Raw genomic sequence first — 19,378 nt, 5'->3', positions numbered from 1 at the left:
CAGTATTCGAAGAAATGTAAATATAAAGTGTCTAATACAAGCCTTGTTTACGGCTTCGTGGTGTAGGCATATATGACAATCTATGATTTTCTTTCTTACACTCCGTCATTTAGTGTTTTTGGTAGTTGTGCCGGCAGTTTTATCGTTAACGCTACAACCAGTAGTGTTTTCTTTGCAATGGACCTTTTTACATGCGTCTACAGCGGATAAGTACTTCAGTAGCTTTATCTTTCTGTTTCCTCAATTCGCAATCTTTTTTCTTTCGGCAAACATTGGTTTAGTTTTATATGCGTAAGCGTTTGAAACAAGGAAACCCGTCCATCAGTCGGTCACCTAAGACAGTAGTTTTCAATATAGCGTCCGCAGCAGCGAGCGAATTCACCTCCGTGCTGCCTCTCGCTTCAATGCGAACGAAGCTGCGAGAATACAGCGCACACGAGGTTATCACCACTCGGCGCACTGTGTCCGGCCACATAGCAGATCACTTTCAAGATACGGCCCACGCGCCTCACTTCAACGTCAACTAAACGTCGAAAACAGAGGCATGCGTGGCAGCGCCATACGCAGCCGCCGCCTGAGTACGGTTCATCACGGTTGATAATGGTTCGACGCGGATTAACAAGGTACTGAAGAGCGATAACGGATTATAATGGTAGGAATGTCACCTGAAGTAGTTTGCTTGCGCCATCAAGCCACCTCGCGCCACCGTCCGCAGCAGTTCGTGTCGCGGCAGCGCTGTCGTTTGTACTGCCGGATCAAGTTCCATAACATTGATAACGACACCGGCCTGCGCGGTGATATGCAAGTGATATGCAAGTGGCGGAATGCTTGCGCATGCTCAGACAACTCCCAGACGAGTTTCTGCGCGATTTCTTTTGGAAAGCTATACAATGGCCGTTTCTTCTTGGAGTGCTTGTTTGCAACCAGGATGTGGCTGACAAGCTACTCATGCAGCTTTTCTAATGACATTTTGTGATCTGGTCTTTAAATCTGATCATATGTTTCTGACAGTTAGCTGTCCCTTTTGCCGTAGTCAGTAGAGGCATGGTACCTAAGCATACCGAAATAAATATTCCCGTGGTAAATATATGCTTCTGCCTCTGACTTCTTGGTATCTGATTCGAAAGAAAAAATTATATTGGCCCACATCTTTTAATTACTAAAACGCGTGGCTTTAGAGCCCGAATAACAATTTTTAAAGAATGAGTCGCAATCCATTCTTAAGTGTTGTTTAGACGCGTAAATGTGATTACGATAGGAAAGTTATCAGAAATTACTGTATCACAAACTACACTACCGCTTATCGATGTACATATGGTCAATTGAACTTATTGGTGAGAAAGTGACCCTGGTAGGGCTCGTAATAACGTTATAAAAACCATAAAAACTAACGAGGGTAAAATAGTCAATGCTGTCATCATTTATAGAGTCAATGTTAATGTCCTCGCGTATTATTGTTTTTCTATTCAAGCTAGTCAACTGCAAAAATACACCCGCCGCGGTTGCTCAGTGGCTATGGTGTTAGGCTGCTGAGCACGAGGTCGCGGGATCGAATCCCGGCCACGGCGGCCGCATTTCGATGGGGGCGAAATGCGAAAACACCCGTGTACTTAGATTTAGGTGCACGTTAAAGAACCCCAGGTGGTCGAAATTTCCGGAGTCCTCCACTACGGCGTGCCTCATAATCAGAAAGTGGTTTTGGCACGTAAAACCCCATAATAAAATAACTGCAAAAATAATGATTCAAAGTAATGCATAATGTTATTCATGTTTTGGTACAGGACATGCTAGATGGCAGTTGTTATTTTGGAAGCTTCTGCTACAGGAAAATACAATTCGTTCAAAGACATCTACAACAACTAATGAACTACATGGCATTTGATGTTGTTATTGAAGAGCCCTACATTAAGACCTCACATCCGCGACAGGCTATAGGACTGCAAAATAATTAGTAACCTGGGATATTCTCAACTGAACCAGATTTTATTCATGTCTCAGATACAGCAAGAATATCAAAGTGAAAGGAATTACGTTCTATACAAATAATCAAAAAGTATTAATCTTCATGTGCATACTGCGTCCGTTGCACTGTACTAGCTAAGAACAAGGTTTATTCAGTTTTCAAATTAGCGATAATTGACGCAAGGCCACGTTAGCAAATCTTGCACATTTTCAATATAAACAACGTAAACAACGAAAAACAGATAGACAAGTATTAAATCGCCTAGGTATAAGGTATCATGCCCAACATGGCGTCAAAGTAAGTATGCCCAGATACATCAGAGACATGATAACCATCCCTCCAATACCCAAGAATATGCATCCTACCCACCATCAGGGTAGACGGGAAACAGCGCACGCAATATACAGAAGAAATTCGGTAACAGCAAGGACACCACATTTGTAGACACAGCTAGATACAGACACAAGTGCGCCTACACAGCAGGGGTGATAAAGTAGGAAGGAAAATTGCATGACGAGCGCTACAGTCAACACGGTACACGCAGAAACCGCAGAGGAAATAGCTTTTGCGCTAGCCATAGCGCAAACACAAGCGGCCATAATCATCAGTGATTCCCAGACGGCCATACTAAACTTCGCCAATGGTGGAATCTCCCCAGAGGCACTGCGACTCCTAAAGTTAGCTAATACCCGCGACAAAAGTGTCGATCTCATCTGGACACCCGCTCACACACTACCAGACGGTAGCAATGAGGCGGCACACCGCATGGCTCGAGAGCCCACGGACCGAGCCTCGATTAGCCCCGCCTCACCGACTACCGATGAGTGGGAGTGGGAAGACAGAATGACCAGATTTCACGAAATTACACAGCATCATAGAATGAAGAAGCGTACATTCTCCTCGCCACACCCAAAACTCAGCAAAAATCAGTCTGTCGAATGGCGGCAGTTACCGACCAGATCCTGTCCGAGTCCAGCTATGATGCACCTAATACACCCAGATTTATACACGACGGACAACTGCAGACACTGCAACTCTAGAGCCACACTGGAGCATATCCTATGGCAATGTACGGCGGTAATACAGAATAACGGTGATGCAGCCTCAAACAGCGACAGCCTCCACGCGCGCTGGGAGTCTGCGCTGCTCAGCTCGGACCTGCAGCACCAACTAGCGTCCAGCGGCCTTCCTCCTCGGCCGTCCAGCGAGCCGAGGAAGCCGCCAAGGGCCAACAACCCTTGGCCGAAACCTAGGCGGCGTCCAGACCCACCCCACCAAATCGCAGGGCACTGAATAAAGTTATTTGAATGAACGAACGTTAGAATGCTCTGCATTCGTAACAATATTTTTTTTTCCATCTACCACCCAGGTAAATTTCTGATTTTTAGCGGAAAGCTTTCCTTTCCTACCATTTTTTTTTTTGGTTTCGCGTGGGTCGCTCGAGCGTTCTGTCGGTTGCTGGTCGACGGACCTTGAACCTCGGCCTGCCAGCACACGACCCAGTGCTCTAACCAACCATGAGGCCACGGTAAATTCTTTCCTTTTCTTGCCTTCAATCAATTTACACAAAGGTACATTATACAACAATACCAGCGCAGAAAGGACTGAGGAAAAAACAATCAAAACACTGGCATGTACATCGGCCTTTATAGTCTAGGAAACCAGTAGGGTTCCGGTTCTTGCAGTTTATACACTTGAACCAGTCTGCTTACAGAATCGCGACAGTGAATTCTTATTCGCCTCATGTCCTCATCTGCATGACGATCGGCCAGTCTTGAAATCAAATACTATGTAGGCCCAGAAGCATTATCATATCAATGGCATGACTCCTATGCCGCAGCTATATATAGGTAATTTTTTTATGTTGTTAAGAATGTGTAAACAAAGGCAACCTCCCCCAGCAGTCTAGAAAACAAACTTGTTCAGCGTCCCAGGTTTTCTACAAATGAAACAAGGATTGCCCCAAGGTGCGAGCGTTCCTGTTCCTACCATATATGTCTTTACTTCTAGCTTATTTCTATGCAGTTTGAACAAGAAAGACTTACGACCTCGCATAGCAGCCGTGTTTTTTGCCCTCACGTACGCTGCTCTCGTGCCATCACCAACCAGCTCTTTGCGGTGATCGCCGCGTGCCGATGATAATGGTTTCCATACTATGGCACACACCCACGATGAAGGATCGGCCAAGAAGCATGTCCGCGTTGACTATGATGATAATGTTCATACTATGGCACATGCCCACAACGAAGGTTGACCAAAAAACGGGTGTTACACATTGTGTCTACGCCAATTAGCTATTTTAGATGTTGGCTGCGTGTAGATGACCATTATGATTTCCATGCTATGATCCATACCCATGACGGGGTATTTCCGAAGAAGCGCTGAAATTTCACGTGCCAACAGCACCGCCGTAACACACGGCCTATAGCGAACAGTGGACGCAGTTTACAGAAACACATGCCATGATATTGCATCGGCAAATTCACCGCATACATTGAAGCGCATGTGTCGAGCATGGGACCCATCTGGACACAGACATGCTGGAACGTAGCTGCGCATGCGCTTCTCGCAACCCGCATGGCCATGGAAAGAGTGTGGCTGAGCCCATCGCGCTAAGTAAATATTGCTACAGGCGCCCGTCTGTTATCGTTAAATATGTAGTTTCATATTTTCATGGCGTCCCCACCAGACGGTGTCAGCATATTCTAGTTGCACAATCAAACTGCCATAGTGCCTCCAGGACAGCGCTGGTTCCCCATTGGCCAAGAAGCATGTCCACGTGTGAATTGTGATGATGATGATGATTTTTATACAATGGCTCTTAACGACAACATGGGTCTGTGGTACATGGGCTGGTACATTTAAAATGAATGAGAATAAATGAAGAAACAAACGCTTATTTAAGATTTGTCTCATTTCACGGGAACGCATGCACGTACCAGTTTACACCAAAGACGCAGTAATGAAATGAGTAAAATTATGTTTTTTTTATTATTTATGGGGTTTTACGTGCCAAAACCACTTTCTGATTATGAGGCACGCCGTAGTGGAGGACTCCGGCAATTTCGACCACCCGGGGTTCTTTAACGTGCACCTAAATCTAAGTGTTTTCGCATTTCGCCCTCATCGAAATGCGGCAAATTATGGCTTTGATTAGCCGCTTCACGAAAGCGTCGCTTCTCATAGATTCCAGCATGTGCGCTGGATCTACATAATTTTTCCCGTTTTATGTTCAGTAGCCTTGCCACGAATAGTTCTGTTTTCTTTGCATAGTTGCTCGTCGATTTACATACGCTTCTCCAGTATCTGCGAAACTAAAATCTGTCGGTCTAAGTTATTTCTCTGTTTTGCTGCTGGGAATGCAGCATCATGAAGCGAGTGAGATGCGAAGTTGATGAATGCGTTTGACTTTTCTGTTTTCCTAGCGACACAATTATTCGTTGTAAAGCTCTGTGCATGTCAGAGCAACTACTGAAATTTTCCATACTTCCACCCCTGTATCCGCAAAATTTTGGTCAGGTTTCTTAGTCCCTTGGATCTTGAGCTTTTGTGTTCGATTGTATTGTTTCAGTTCAGTAAATTATTAGGGCGCAGCTCTTAGGAGCCCGTTCCTGGGTTGATAGTCGGCATCCATCGGCGTAACAGCGCGAACGCGCTTGCGCCACTGTTCGCACGTCGTTGTCTTCTTCCACAGCTGGCTTCGATGCCGCTCATCATGCAAGCGTTCCCACACTGCACCTCGTGCTCGTGCCACTGCTGACGTCTTCGTCGTCGTCGTCTTCCACAGCTGGCTCCGATGCCGCTCATCATGCCAGCGTTTCCATATGCACCTGGTGCTCGTGCCACTGCTGACGTCTTCGTTCTCGTCGTCTTCCACAGCTGGCTCCGATGCCGTTCATCATGCCAGCGTTCCCATACTGCACCTGGTGCTCGTGCCACTGCTGACGTCTTTGCTGCCGTCGTCTTCCACAGCTGGCTCCGATGCCGCTCATCATGCCCACGTTCACATACATCACCTCGTGCTCGTGCCACTGCTGACGTCTTCGTCGTCGTCGTCTTCCACAGCTGGCTCACATGCCGCTCATCATGCCCACGTTCACATACATCACCTCGTGCTCGTGCCACTGCTGACGTCTTCGTCGTCGTCGTCTTCCACAGCTGGCTCCAATGCCGCTCATCATGCCAGCGTTCCCATACTGCATCTGGTGCTCGTGCCACTGCTGACGTCTTCGTTGTCGTCGTCTTCCACAGCTGGCTCCGATGCCGCTCATCATACCAGCGTTCCCATACTGCACCTGGTGCTCGTGCCACTGCTGACGTCTTCGTCGTCGTCGTCTTCCACAGCTGGCTCCGATGCCGCTCATCATGCCAGCGTTTCCATATGCACCTGGTGCTCGTGCCACTGCTGACGTCTTCGTTGTCGTCGTCTTCCACAGCTGGCTCCGATGCCGTTCATCATGCCAGCGTTTCCATATGCACCTGGTGCTCGTGCCACTGCTGACGTCTTCGTCGTCGTCGTCTTCCACAGCTGGCTCCGATGCCGCTCATCATGCCAGCGTTCCCACACTGCACCTCGTGCTCGTGCCACTGCTGACGTCTTCGTCGTCGTCGTCTTCCACAGCTGGCTCCGATGCCGCTCATCATGCCAGCGTTTCCATATGCACCTGGTGCTCGTGCCACTGCTGACGTCTTCGTTCTCGTCGTCTTCCACAGCTGGCTCCGATGCCGTTCATCATGCCAGCGTTCCCATACTGCACCTGGTGCTCGTGCCACTGCTGACGTCTTTGCTGCCGTCGTCTTCCACAGCTGGCTCCGATGCCGCTCATCATGCCCACGTTCACATACATCACCTCGTGCTCGTGCCACTGCTGACGTCTTCGTCGTCGTCGTCTTCCACAGCTGGCTCACATGCCGCTCATCATGCCCACGTTCACATACATCACCTCGTGCTCGTGCCACTGCTGACGTCTTCGTCGTCGTCGTCTTCCACAGCTGGCTCCAATGCCGCTCATCATGCCAGCGTTCCCATACTGCATCTGGTGCTCGTGCCACTGCTGACGTCTTCGTTGTCGTCGTCTTCCACAGCTGGCTCCGATGCCGCTCATCATACCAGCGTTCCCATACTGCACCTGGTGCTCGTGCCACTGCTGACGTCTTCGTCGTCGTCGTCTTCCACAGCTGGCTCCGATGCCGCTCATCATGCCAGCGTTTCCATATGCACCTGGTGCTCGTGCCACTGCTGACGTCTTCGTTGTCGTCGTCTTCCACAGCTGGCTCACATGCCGCTCATCATGCCAGCGTTCCCATACTGCACCTGGTGCTCGTGCCACTGCTGACGTCTTCGTTGTCGTCGTCTTCCACAGCTGACTCCGATGCCGCTCATCATGCCAGCGTTCCCACACTGCACCTGGTGCTCGTGCCACTGCTGACGTCTTCGTTGTCGTCTTCTTTCACAGCTGGCTCCAATGCCGCTCATCATGCCAGCGTTACCATACTGCACCTCGTGCTCGTACCACTGTTGACGTATTCGTCATCGTCTTCTTCCACAGCTGACTCCGAGCTGGAACTGACGGCACTGGGCCACTGCCAGCCGATTCGGTGATTTCGGTCTCAAATTCGTTGCCTCAATATATCGCGAAATGAAAACACCTATACAGCTGCGCTGAAATTTGGCATTAGGGAGTATCGTAATTATAGAACATGTTTTCTGGGTTTTCTTGAGTCGATCATGTAGCAGTCTACTTTCGTTTCCCAGACCGGCTTGTTCCTTCTTCAATTTTACAATAGTGACTTCTTCGAAGCCTTTGTTCACGAATGATAATGCATTGCGTACTTTCTGCGCACACTTTCCAGCTCAAAGTGTCAAATGTACTGCTGAATTCTGCCAGTTATTTTAGTTTCTTTTGTGAGCCTTCATGACATGTCACTTTTAATGCATTTCCAAAGTTATATCGAAGCAAATGCCTCCATGCCCAGTTAGTTTTGGTGTCAAAAATCGGGGGAACCGATGAGGCGACATGATCGCTGATGCGCGACTGTGAACCCTGTGATCCGTCAGATCACGAATTACGCCCCCACAGGCAACGATAACTGGCCATTGGGCTTAAGAGCTGATTGCTGTTCTCCGTGTTTGACTTAATAAAAACTTAAATCCTTTAAAAAATGTTGTACTAGAGGTCACGAACAAAAACTGAAAAATCAAGAATGACCAGGCATTAAATGCAAAGGAACGGAGCATCCTTCCTACTTCTCTGCTACGGTGAAGCGCTTTAAGCAACACAATGGCTTATACTCAAAGCGTAGAAGACAAGCGGAAAATAATGCACAGTGCGCGATTATCGTCACATTTTAAAGCCACTGCACACATTAACGCCAAGCTTGACAGTGACAAACGCAAAAAAGATTACTTCCCTATGCCTATCCAGGTAGCTGTCCCACATTATTCATTTCATGGAGATTTTCCGGCAAGAATCAGCGCAAACGAGATAATGCAGACACCTACTATTCGTTAGTAATTTGATGCGGTGAGAGAAAGAGGTCTCGAGGTCTCCGTTCAAAAACCTGGTAACCGCGTCCTTCGAGCTCTTGGCCTGTGCTGGTAACCTTCCTTTTTCTTCTTGAAAGGATGAGAAGGACGAGAAACTTGACCGCATGCGATCATATTACATGGAATGACCGAGGCACAGTTCGCGTGCCGCCAGAGCTTAAGAGAATAAATGCTTCATGCGCGCCGACATTGTCACGCTTCACACCGCGCACGTTACCACTGAGCCCGACGTCGCGTGTTTGCTCCGGCCACCGCGCGGTCGCACGTGTGTTGGAAGAGCGCACGTTGATCGAATCGGTGAGCTACGCAAACTACGAGTTGCGACACCGGTCTCGCGGTATCCTCGGGGAAAATAAACCTGCTTAGTCGACGCTCAACATTGCGCAATGCCGCAACGGACATTCCCTTTCGGCTCGTATACTTTCGTCCTGTCAATGCACTCCAGAAAGACTGGATGCTCAAGTAAAATTTAACAAGAAGTGCGCCCACGCAGAGGCTTACTTCGTCCGTTTACACCCGCTTGAAAGTTTCTGCCTACATTGATTACTTGCCTTCGACGAAGAAGAGTGACGATGTCGATGTGGCTCCGGAGAACAATCACTGCCAAATTCTCTGGCCCGGTGATGAAATTGTACCGGTATGTCGCAGTACAAACAATACGCAGCAGTACAGAGGGTCATTGGTATCGGAAATAAATATGCGCATCCATCGCACATGTTGGAATATGTGAAGCAAACCTCCGGTGAAGCCGCTAATTTAATGTGATGCGCAACTGACAGCGATGTGTATTTTGTTCACTTTGATTCTGTGCAAAGTGTAATCTGAGGCAATTTTTTGTTTATGCAGTACGCCGCTCGCAACCTATGCCTAAGTGTAAACACCAAATCAGACGTCTACGCAGTGATGTTACGACCAGGAAAGCGATATATGATGCCTGTCGAGGGAAGTGTGGCACTGACAGATGCACACATAGAGAAGTACTGTACGTATCTAAATACATTTAAAGATTTTATGCGAAGCATATTACGAGAGCTCAACCCAGCTCCTCAGGCGCGGCGGTGTCGCCTTGAAACCACGTGACACCGTGACGTCACGACAGAGGAGAAGTGGCTTTGGCTCAACTCTTGCAAGACGGGCTGGGTGGGAATCGAACCAGGGTCTCCGGAGTGTGGGACGGAGACGCTACCACTGAGCCACGAGTACGATGCTTCAAAGCGGTACAAAAGCGCCTCTAGTGAATGCGGTGTTGCCTTAGAAACGAGCTGTTTCTAAGGCGTTCGTCTCTTGCTCAGGCGCACATTTCGTTGCCGCGCCGAACGCTGCTTTGCTCGACGCTCACCGCGTCCAATGCGGGGCGCGTAGTCGCTGCCCTGTAGCCCATTGTCTTACACCCTTTGGCGGGTCGACGGGAACGCTGTCGCGTTCCACTCTTGAAGGCGAAGCAGTAATGCATGAGTTGTTTCTTGGTCTAGCCGAACCAAATATAGCCAAGGAACAGCAGTTCACCAGGCTAAACAGTGGTTCAACAACTAAAATAAAGGCTAGTATGCTTCGCATCCTGGGCTTAACCTTACCTAAGCCACAGCCATTTTTTTACCTCTTTTGTCACATTGGCACATACCCATTCTGGAAGCTGGGCTAAGAATAGGCTCACGCCCAGTGACACATACAAAATGGCTAAATTAAAGAAAATTAATTAAATAACCGAATTTGTGTAGTATAACGCTCTATTCCCTTATGAGGTCTATGTTCTTTTGTGGTACCTATGAGCCGACAGTGTATGTTCAGGTCTTAAGTCCATAGAAATTTATTTTCTTATTACGCATAATTGAGGTGCGCTTACTGACACTTTACTACACCTTACAGCAGACAGGAGCTTGTCCACGAAAGCGGAAAGCCGACCACAGTCACGCCATACACACATATTGCATACTTTACAATCCTGGCACAATCTTATTCCGCAAGTTCTCTTCTGCGGTCTGCTACGCGGTTGCGTAACGCATATCGCTTCAGGAAAAGGAAAGGGTCCCACCATTCTCCCAGGAACCTACTTTGACTAATCGTAAATGTAACAGCCGCCTTCTGGTTGATCTAGTCTTCCGTGGTTCCCTTTCTCGCCTCTCTTTCACGACACCGATCCGCAAAAGCTTTCTTTGTTATCTCGAACTTACGTCGCACGTTCGCACTTACCACGTTCTACGGACTTCGAAAAAGAGCCAGCGCGGCCGCGGGTTTTGAAAGTCTAAATAGACATGATCGTGCGTCAACCAGCTTCCACTCGAACAGCTTCCACCAAGTATCACTCGCCCGTCGCATCTTCCGCCCCTTTCCCCGCCTAAATGCTACCGCAGCAGTCGCTATGAACCAGCTCGGGTCATCGACGTGTCATTCGACTTCGACTGCACAACCGACCTATCGGGCACTGTAAGTCGACGCACGTGACCACCGAGGAGATGGCATATCGCGGCACCGCCGTAATGATGACGTCAGAAAGAGGGGCCCACGCGGCGCGGGCCGGTAGGCCGCCGTGAAAGGGAAAGGGTTTCCTCCCCCCCGGTCGACGAGGGTGAAGAGAGGCGTGCCGTCGGCTGCGGCATCTGATCTGGGTCAACGAGGAGAGTGATTTTTCGGCCCCCTTTTTTCCGGGACACGCAGTGCACAACCTTTTCAGTCGGGCCCGGATCGGAAGATCGCCGCCCGCGTCCCCCTAGTGTGCTCCGACCTGCCCGCTCGGCGGAAGTTACCGTCTGCCGCTGCTCGCCTGTTGCCCCGCGGGACGAACGCTCCACGTCGCGCGCTCCGGGACCCAGCGTCACGTGCACGCACGCTTCTTTCACCGCCGATTCGTGCACCCGCCTACGGTCAAGAGCACACGGCGCTCGCTGCTTGCCAGCCAGCGTACCTGGTAGTGCCGACTGTTCAGCAGTTACTCTTGAGAACTTCGCAGTAAACAAAAACAAAGAAAAGCGTATCTCGAGTTGCCTTGTTTTAATTTCGCGAAACTAAATCGCCACTGAGTCGTTCATGACGAGTATAAAGTATAGTGAAGCAAGCGTAGCGTATATATCGTGAAGTCGTGTCCGTACATTTGCCGCGCTATCAAAGTACACTTCGGAACGAACCACGGAGTTCTGCTGCAAAGGGCGTGTGCTGTCGGCTGAAGGCGCCTGGGATCTCCAGCTGTTCCGTGCCGGAGACAACAGTGACGACGACGTCTTCTGGATTTTTGAAAGCTGTGATCGTCTGACCCTCACTGCAGGAGGGGCAACCACATCGAAGGTGTACTTCTGACCAGGAGGAGTCACAGGTAAGCATTGCCAGCATTCCCTAGCGCGATATTTCGTTCTTGGTGCGCATGGTAGGGCGTTGAGTTCGGCACTTTCTTTTGGTTGGCGTTGGCAGATGCGCTGCAGGCTCTGCGAGAGTCATAACAAGGATTATCAGGTATATTTAGTTCCCTGTGATCAGTGCGTACATAGAATTCCAGGGCTTTATTGTGAAGGGTCAACTATTATGGCAATTAGATAAGTGTTCGCTCCACTGCCCATCTGGGGGATAAACCATAACTACCAACTGTATTTGAAGGTAAGAAAAACTACGAGATGAGAACGCCGAGACTTGAAGAGCAAGAAAGCTGAAGAATAGGGGGAAAAGAGAAGTGAAACGCAGATTTCAAGGATTTGAGGAACAGGAAAGCTACCTAGGAAATGAAAGCTTTTGAACCGCTACATTCGCTACAATGTTGTCTGTCCTCTGTGTCTGATTCGGGAAGCAGTATTGAGCTAAGATCAACTTCAGCGCGCAGTTAAAGTATAGACCTATAATATTTTCACTCTTGGTACGTTATGCTTTCATGTCCATTAGTGAACCCGTGCTGATGACCGAATAGATAGCGTTGTTTAGCTGTGTATTTGTCTGCTATGGGGATTGGCTTGTAAACGACAATACAGTGAATTAGGATTTTCGGGCCGAGAATACGCTAAGATGAGCCTATAACTGACGGGTTGGCTATCATGTACCATATGGTTCAGAAACATAAGAGGGTAAAGCTTCTATTTGCACTCACACAATCGTGCAGATTGCGATTTTTTACCAGCGTATGCGTCGGTATACGCTTTATACCACACAAATGAGAGCCACAGAAGATTAAAGCTTGAATCACTGTAAGTGGTGTAACATGGAAGTGCCATACAGTTCACTCTATGGTGAGCTAGACGCATTCGCACTGCGGCCCGTTTGACACCATTTCTAAGAACCGTAACATTAAAATGTGTGCTCAGTGACGATCGCTGAAACTTTTACGCCAACCATATCCATACGTTGTGACCTCTGTGCTTTAATGCACCCAGAAGCAACCGGAAGCAACTCTTGCCACCGAAACAATATATCTAATTAGGAACACTCTGTGGAACCTATCAAACAGAATGTGACGTAGTGATTAGATTTGCAGTGCAAAATTACGAAATGTAAGCCTTTGCATGGAACAGATAAAGGTGTCATATGCCTAGACTAAGTCTTGCTCCAGCTTAATGTTGTGCAATAGGACATGGGGCGCATATTTCGAAGCCGCTTTCAAGCCACAATGTCGCGAGGCAGCACAATTAACTTTGTTCCGTAATGTACCGGACCACTTATTAAAAAGAAGTATCGAAATTCAGGCGTGTATATTTTGTCTGCTCTTCTTTTTCATATCAAGCAACAGTTTCACATTTTCCTTCCTTTACAACCACGGATATCTGGCTGATTGGCTGCATTGTAGAAGAAAGCAACATTAGAATTCTCGAAGCATGCGATAAATATTCTTTATTTATTTATGCGAGTTGCCGCTTTCAAGCAAATATTTTTTTATGAGAATGGTTTTACACTTTAACTTAAAAAGTGTGATTAGCACTGACCATAACACTGGCTGCACGGTCACAGTCATACATGGTTTACGCACTGGAACAGCATGCAGTATAGTGCTCTGCCGCCTATAGTACCGCACTCATATGCAAAAGGTTGTAGCAAAAGGTTTTTCATGAGGCAACACAAATTCAAAAATATAAGCGCGTTCGAGATCAGGGGCACTTGCCAATGTTCCCACTGCAGTTTGGTTGAAGCGCACAGTTCGTAAACCATTTTCATGAGGGATTTTATACGCATGATGTTTAGTGTTGCTGAAGATTAGTCACAACGTCTGATCAAACACTCCAAGAGTGCCGAGGTAGGAATCGCATATGCACACATTTCCCGTGCAGAGGTAGCTTACGTTGGTCCATTGAAGCCAAAAGTGTATAGTGCAGATTATTGTTTGCCAGCCAAGAAATTTTTGTGCTAGATTTTTTAGCAGCGCTGCATCGCGTGCATTTCCAGTTTCCTTATGCAAATGCCACCAGCTTCTGTGAATTTGACAAGTGCGAGGCGCGTGAAGGTGGTTTCCATAATCTGATATTTATATTCAACGAAGTTTCTCGACAATGTGAAGGCTTTTTCTGAGCTACGAAAAAGTACAGTAATTAAAGCTAAGATCGGATTATTAGGTGATGCCAAATTAACCTAAGCCGAGTGATACAGCCTCAGTTTGCGAAGAATTCGAAGAATGTGAATTCGGTAACGTGATCTGCAAGAGTGCGTAGACCTGCAAAATATTGTCTGGATGCTAAGTCAACGAATACGTTTCCTGATGATTAAGTATATTTTGCTGCATAGCGCATTTGTCCAACTAATGGCGGCACTGCTCCCCACTCAAAGGGAGGCCAAGGGTCATCTGCGACTGCTGTCGCTTGACCAAATGGTCTATTCTTGTTACGGGAATACCGTCTATGTATTTCACCCCGTAAAATACAATAACTTCGTTACACCGCCATTAGCTGGAGAAACTGCCTTTCGTGAAAAAGTTATTAAAGTTTCATTTCTTTCTTTCTTTCTTTCTTTCTTTCTTTCTTTCTTTCTTTCTTTCTTTCTTTCTTTCTTTCTTTCTTTCTTTCTTTCTTTCTTGCAAGTGGAAGGACTTGTCGTAAGGCGTAATGACGTAAAGCACAAGCAGCTCTCCATCGTGTATTAACAGAAAACTTGCCTTTCAACCAACTGTCACCGGAACTGACAATTTGCCGTCTTACGCTCAAAGGTCGCAGTTCCCCAGTACATCTCACTTTAATCTGGCCCCGAGACTGCCAGTTTTGAACAAGGTGGAGATGCAACAATATACAGAGGCAACTGTGTTGTATATATTGCTCAGGCACAATGTATTAAAATATGTTTATATTATTGAAGCCGCTATCTGCATTGTGCGCAGTGTAACATCTTCGTCACACTTTACTGAGCTTGTGCAACTATTACGGAAAGAGAAAAACTGTAACATCTAGACCTATAACCATAAGACAAGTTTTAGTAAAAGCCCCTTGTGAGATATAATGACGCGTAGATTAACTACAAACATACAATTCTACCAATGGCAAATGCTTGGAGTTGCCCACACAGAGAGGGTACAAACAAGAGATGCTAAGATCCGAACCAGGTCTCCGTTTTCATTGCTTTAGCTGTAGAAAGAGTTATTGTTCTGTTAGGAATTCCAGCTAGAACGTGCCCGTGCAACTTTATTGACATACTTTTTGTATTGTTCTAGCTAATGAAAGCACTGTGACATATCTTCATTGGGTGTTAACTCGTTCAGTAAGCCATTGTCCGCATCCTGTCTCAATGTCTCCAATAGTATACGAGCATCGAATGACTGCAGAGTCAACAAAGCCTATGTGGCTGCGCGGTATTTATAACAGCTGGTGAAGAGAAAGTGCAGTTAAGTATGCGTATTTTCATTGCAAAATGAAAAATAAAGAGGTAAAACTTCAAAGGGACAAATATCGGCTACTAAAATGACCGGTGCCCGTTCAATGAGCCGACTTATGAGGCAGATGCAGTACGACTGCGTGGTCGTTACCCATTCCATATTTCGTAAGGTACCATCTCAGTACATCTCCTTCCTAGCAATTGGGGCATTGAGGGGCCTTCAGTGAGATACATGTATAACAAGACCAAATAGAAAAATGTTGGGTGAAGAAAGGGTTTCTCACTGCACATGGCAGACTGAAGCCTCAATCTTCGCCGGTTCTGTTTTCTTTTTTTTTTTGCTGTTGTCTTTCGATGCACTGCGGGAGATATATTTAGTAACCTGATGCTGGTGGGTGCTGGTAATCAACGTCACGTTTTGCAATGGAAGCCCGGGAAAGTCCCAGCGACAAGGAAAGTCGCATGGTTTCCTTTTCTTTTCTTTTTGTTTTTCTTTTTCTTTTGCGCAGAAAAGAGAAGTCCTGCGTCTTCAACATGTGTACACGTCTTGAGGATTACCGATGCAGGCAGCACCTGTGGCTCTCTCCACGTCCCTCTTGGCAAAAGTCATTGAGACTAAATGGGAAGCGAATGAACCTTCCGAATCCCAAGCATGACTTAGTGCGGACAGAGCGTCGTGAGGCAGCAGGGCGATATGAGGATACTCGTTGTTAGTACGCAACGTGGCCTGGTGTTTACCTCCCTGGAGTGGTGCAGCTATTAATATTGTTATAAACGCCCGCGAATAAGCGCTTTGATCATGCACGCCATGCGACATGCATGACCATGCATGATCGCCATGCATGTTTCTCAAGAAACAAAACAAACATCAGCCACCTACAACGAAATTATTTCGTCAACTTTCGAAACTGATCTTTGGCGCTGGCCAATGTTATCGTCATCATCATCGACTTTATAAATCACCCACGTCTTGCGTCAGTGAACGTCCGCGAATTTCGTAACCTTATTATGCCACTTAATCCTCTGCCGTCCTCTATTCCATTTCCCGACCTCTTGCACCTGTTTTATTCCTCTGAAAGACTACCGATTACCTGCTTTGCGCTGTACATGACCTGCTCAACTACATTTCTTCCTGTTAACTAGAGCACCTGCTACAACCGGTTTGTCTGCGGCATAATAATCACGTTCACTCCTAGACGGTGCTGGCTGAGGCTTTCAATCACTTGTCGTAAGTCTTAAAAGCAGATTGTCACCTGGAAACCACAAGTTGCTCAGATGCTGCCCGTTTATCCTGACACTTGGTACTTCTCATTCTAAGAACGTGAATGCTTCTTCAAAGATGCATCATATGGAATTGGAGAAATTTCGTCTTCTTGCATAACACTTTTCATATCGGCATTTTTCCTGCCTGCCAAGGTATGGCGTCTTACTACCGCAGCTATAATCGCAATCGGATACATATATGTACAGTCTATAATAGTAAAATATATAGAGAAATTTTATTTACAGAAAAGGCCAACAGAACATTAGCAGATATATTACTTGGCAATTCATAGTATAACCCGCCGTGGTTGCTCAGTGGCGATGGGGTTAGGCTGCTGAGCACGAGGTCGCGGGATCGAATCCCGGCCACGGCGGCCGCATTTCGATGAGGGCGAAATGCGAAAACACCCGTGTACTTAGATTTAGGTGTACGTTAAAGAACCCCAGGTGGTCTAAATTTCCGGAGTCCTGCACTACGGCGTGCCTCTTAATCAGAAAGTGGTTTTGGCAGTTAAAGCCCCATAATAAAAAAAAAATGCATAGTATACGCTGAACAATAGAATGCCGCGCAGCTTTCTCTCTTTCGATTACGATGACGGCGCGGCGTAAAGGGTTTCAAATTTATATCTAGCAGCACAAACGTTTGACACGGGTAGCCCAGGGCGCACTCTCCATCGTCGAATGGCACTTATCGGTGCCTTGGCCTCTTCTTATCAGCGGTAACACCAGCTTTCGCCCTTTTTCCAGGAGTAAGACCGATGTCGACGGGCTTGACGCTCAATATTACAGACGACGCAATTCGCCGAGTGCCTAGTTTTCAGTTCCTAGGTGTCACCATTGACGACAAGATATTCTGGCAAAGTGCTGTTGAAGATGTTGTGGTTGCGTCAGTTCAAAGGCTCAACGCACTTCTTCGCATGGCAGGTGCACGTTGGGTTAACTATCCCATGTCCATGCACAACTCGACGCTGCACTGATAACAAGCCGCATTATCTACCAGCTGTATTTCATATCACCATGAAAGAGTCAATTGAAGTGCTTGGATGCAGTGCATAGAAAGAAACACCGTTTGGTGATGGGTGTTTCTCAGATGGCTTCTCACAAACGAAGCCGATTCTCTTCCACTCTATGCCTATTGGTATTCCAAGCCTTGTTGAATTAACTGTTAAGGCTTGGTCAGCCCTGCGTATAGACAGGGTGTTTCTCTGGTGACTGTGAACGAGAACACGCTCCCACTTTCTCGCAGCCTTGATAACCTTCCGAATGTCAAGTTTCAAATATCCCAAACCCACCATGGTCTTTTCAAGATGCTACCTGCAGCGTCGTAGCACCCCAGATACCAGCGAAACGCACCATTCCAACAGCCTGTGCAAAATTTGTCGTGCTGAACCAATTGAACACAGCACATTGAAGCCACTTTCAAGTCCACGCCGGCTGGTCGGCGTACACAGAGCTGCACAGCGGCATTCTTCACACTTTCCTTTGACGTGCAGCTTTTCGAGAGTGGTCGGGAGCCCCTTTCTTGCCACATTGTAACGGGGGCAGTCACACAGGAGGTGCTTGATCGTCTCCTCGCAGCCGCAGTTGTCGCAAGCGGGGCTGTCGACATTCCAATGCGGAAGGAATAGGCGTTCGTGAATGCCACGCCGAGCCACGGGCGGCACAGGAATGTTCTTTCCACTCGGGGTACCCCTGGTGGAAGACGAAGTTGGAGACGGGGATCCAATCTGTGGATCGCCACTTAACAGAGCAAGAACTTCTAGGACATTGGTCCAGGCGGGTTTCGGCACTCAAGGCTTTAAGTGCTCTGCTCAATTAATAAAGGGAGCATGCCCTTTATTATTTCGCCTACCACCTGCTAGCCGCCTTGTTAGCTCATATGGTAGACCAGTGGTCTCGGAAAGGCGATAGTCCCGGGTTCGAGTCCCAGACCAGGACGAATTTTTCTTCAAGTGCGAAGTTTTTTTTTCGAGGAACCCCTATGGGTTTCCTTTGTAGCAGGCACCTACGTTTGGGTGGATGTCTCACTTTCCCTTTATTAATTACTTCTGTCCACCTTGCGGGTTTCCACAGAAGTATTACGCCATGCTCTGCTCAAGTTCTAAAGGGCTAGTGAATTGTGCTGCTGTCATTGAAAGTTGCTGCACGTACATCGCGTTACTGTGTGAATTTTTCTCACTCCATTTTCATTTGTTTCTTCTATCACCTTTATGCCCCTTCCCCAGCACAGGGTAGCCAGCCGGTATGCTTACACTGGCTAATCTCCCTGTCTTCCTTGCCTTTTTCTCTGTCCATCTTTCTCTTGACGTATCGTGGTCTGGACCACTTAGTTCTGTTAACAACTGTAGAAAGTGCTGCAATCACCACCGCTTTGCAAAAACAAAGTGTTTATCCTGCACAAGTTGTCATTATTCTCACAGACTCAATGTAAGCGCCACAACGATTATATAGTGGCGTACATAGGGAGATGTTGTCTTGCTAATTTCTGGCGCTTCTTAAATTTCTATTTTTTTTTAATTTTAGGCACATGATAGCGCTTCGCGCGCAAGAGCGCCAGCTATCTCATTACCTTCAATTCTAACATGATGGGATCGAAAGTAAAGCTTCAGTGGATCCCATCACACGTTGGAAATGAAAGTAATGAGATAGCTGGTGCTCCTGCGCGCGAAGCGCTATCATGTGCCCCAAAATTACGAGCTCCAAGGAATTTTATAAAAACTAAGAATGCAATTTGCAATCATTTTCGTATGCTCCACTAAACTCCACATCAAGCATGTGTGGTCCAAGGACTTACTCGCGTGACGCTACCCTGTTGTATCGCATTCAAACCAACTCTGCTT

The 19,378-nt window shown here is 47.3% G+C and overlaps 1 protein-coding gene across 1 annotated transcript in view; it reads left to right on the top strand.

The window, feature by feature from the left end:
• Window positions 1-10,864: 10,864 nt before the first annotated feature.
• LOC139054714 (clavesin-2-like) overlaps window positions 10,865-19,378 on the top strand; it is a 101,043-nt gene continuing 92,529 nt past the window's right edge. Inside the window, exon 1 of the mRNA XM_070532188.1 lies at window positions 10,865-11,817. The gene's annotated coding sequence lies outside the window, so the exon portion shown is untranslated. The remainder of the gene's footprint in view (window positions 11,818-19,378) is intronic.

This window comes from Dermacentor albipictus, chromosome 1 (assembly GCF_038994185.2).
Source record: "Dermacentor albipictus isolate Rhodes 1998 colony chromosome 1, USDA_Dalb.pri_finalv2, whole genome shotgun sequence".
NCBI lineage: Eukaryota > Metazoa > Arthropoda > Arachnida > Ixodida > Ixodidae > Dermacentor > Dermacentor albipictus.
This window is presented reverse-complemented; position numbering and strand designations above follow the sequence as displayed.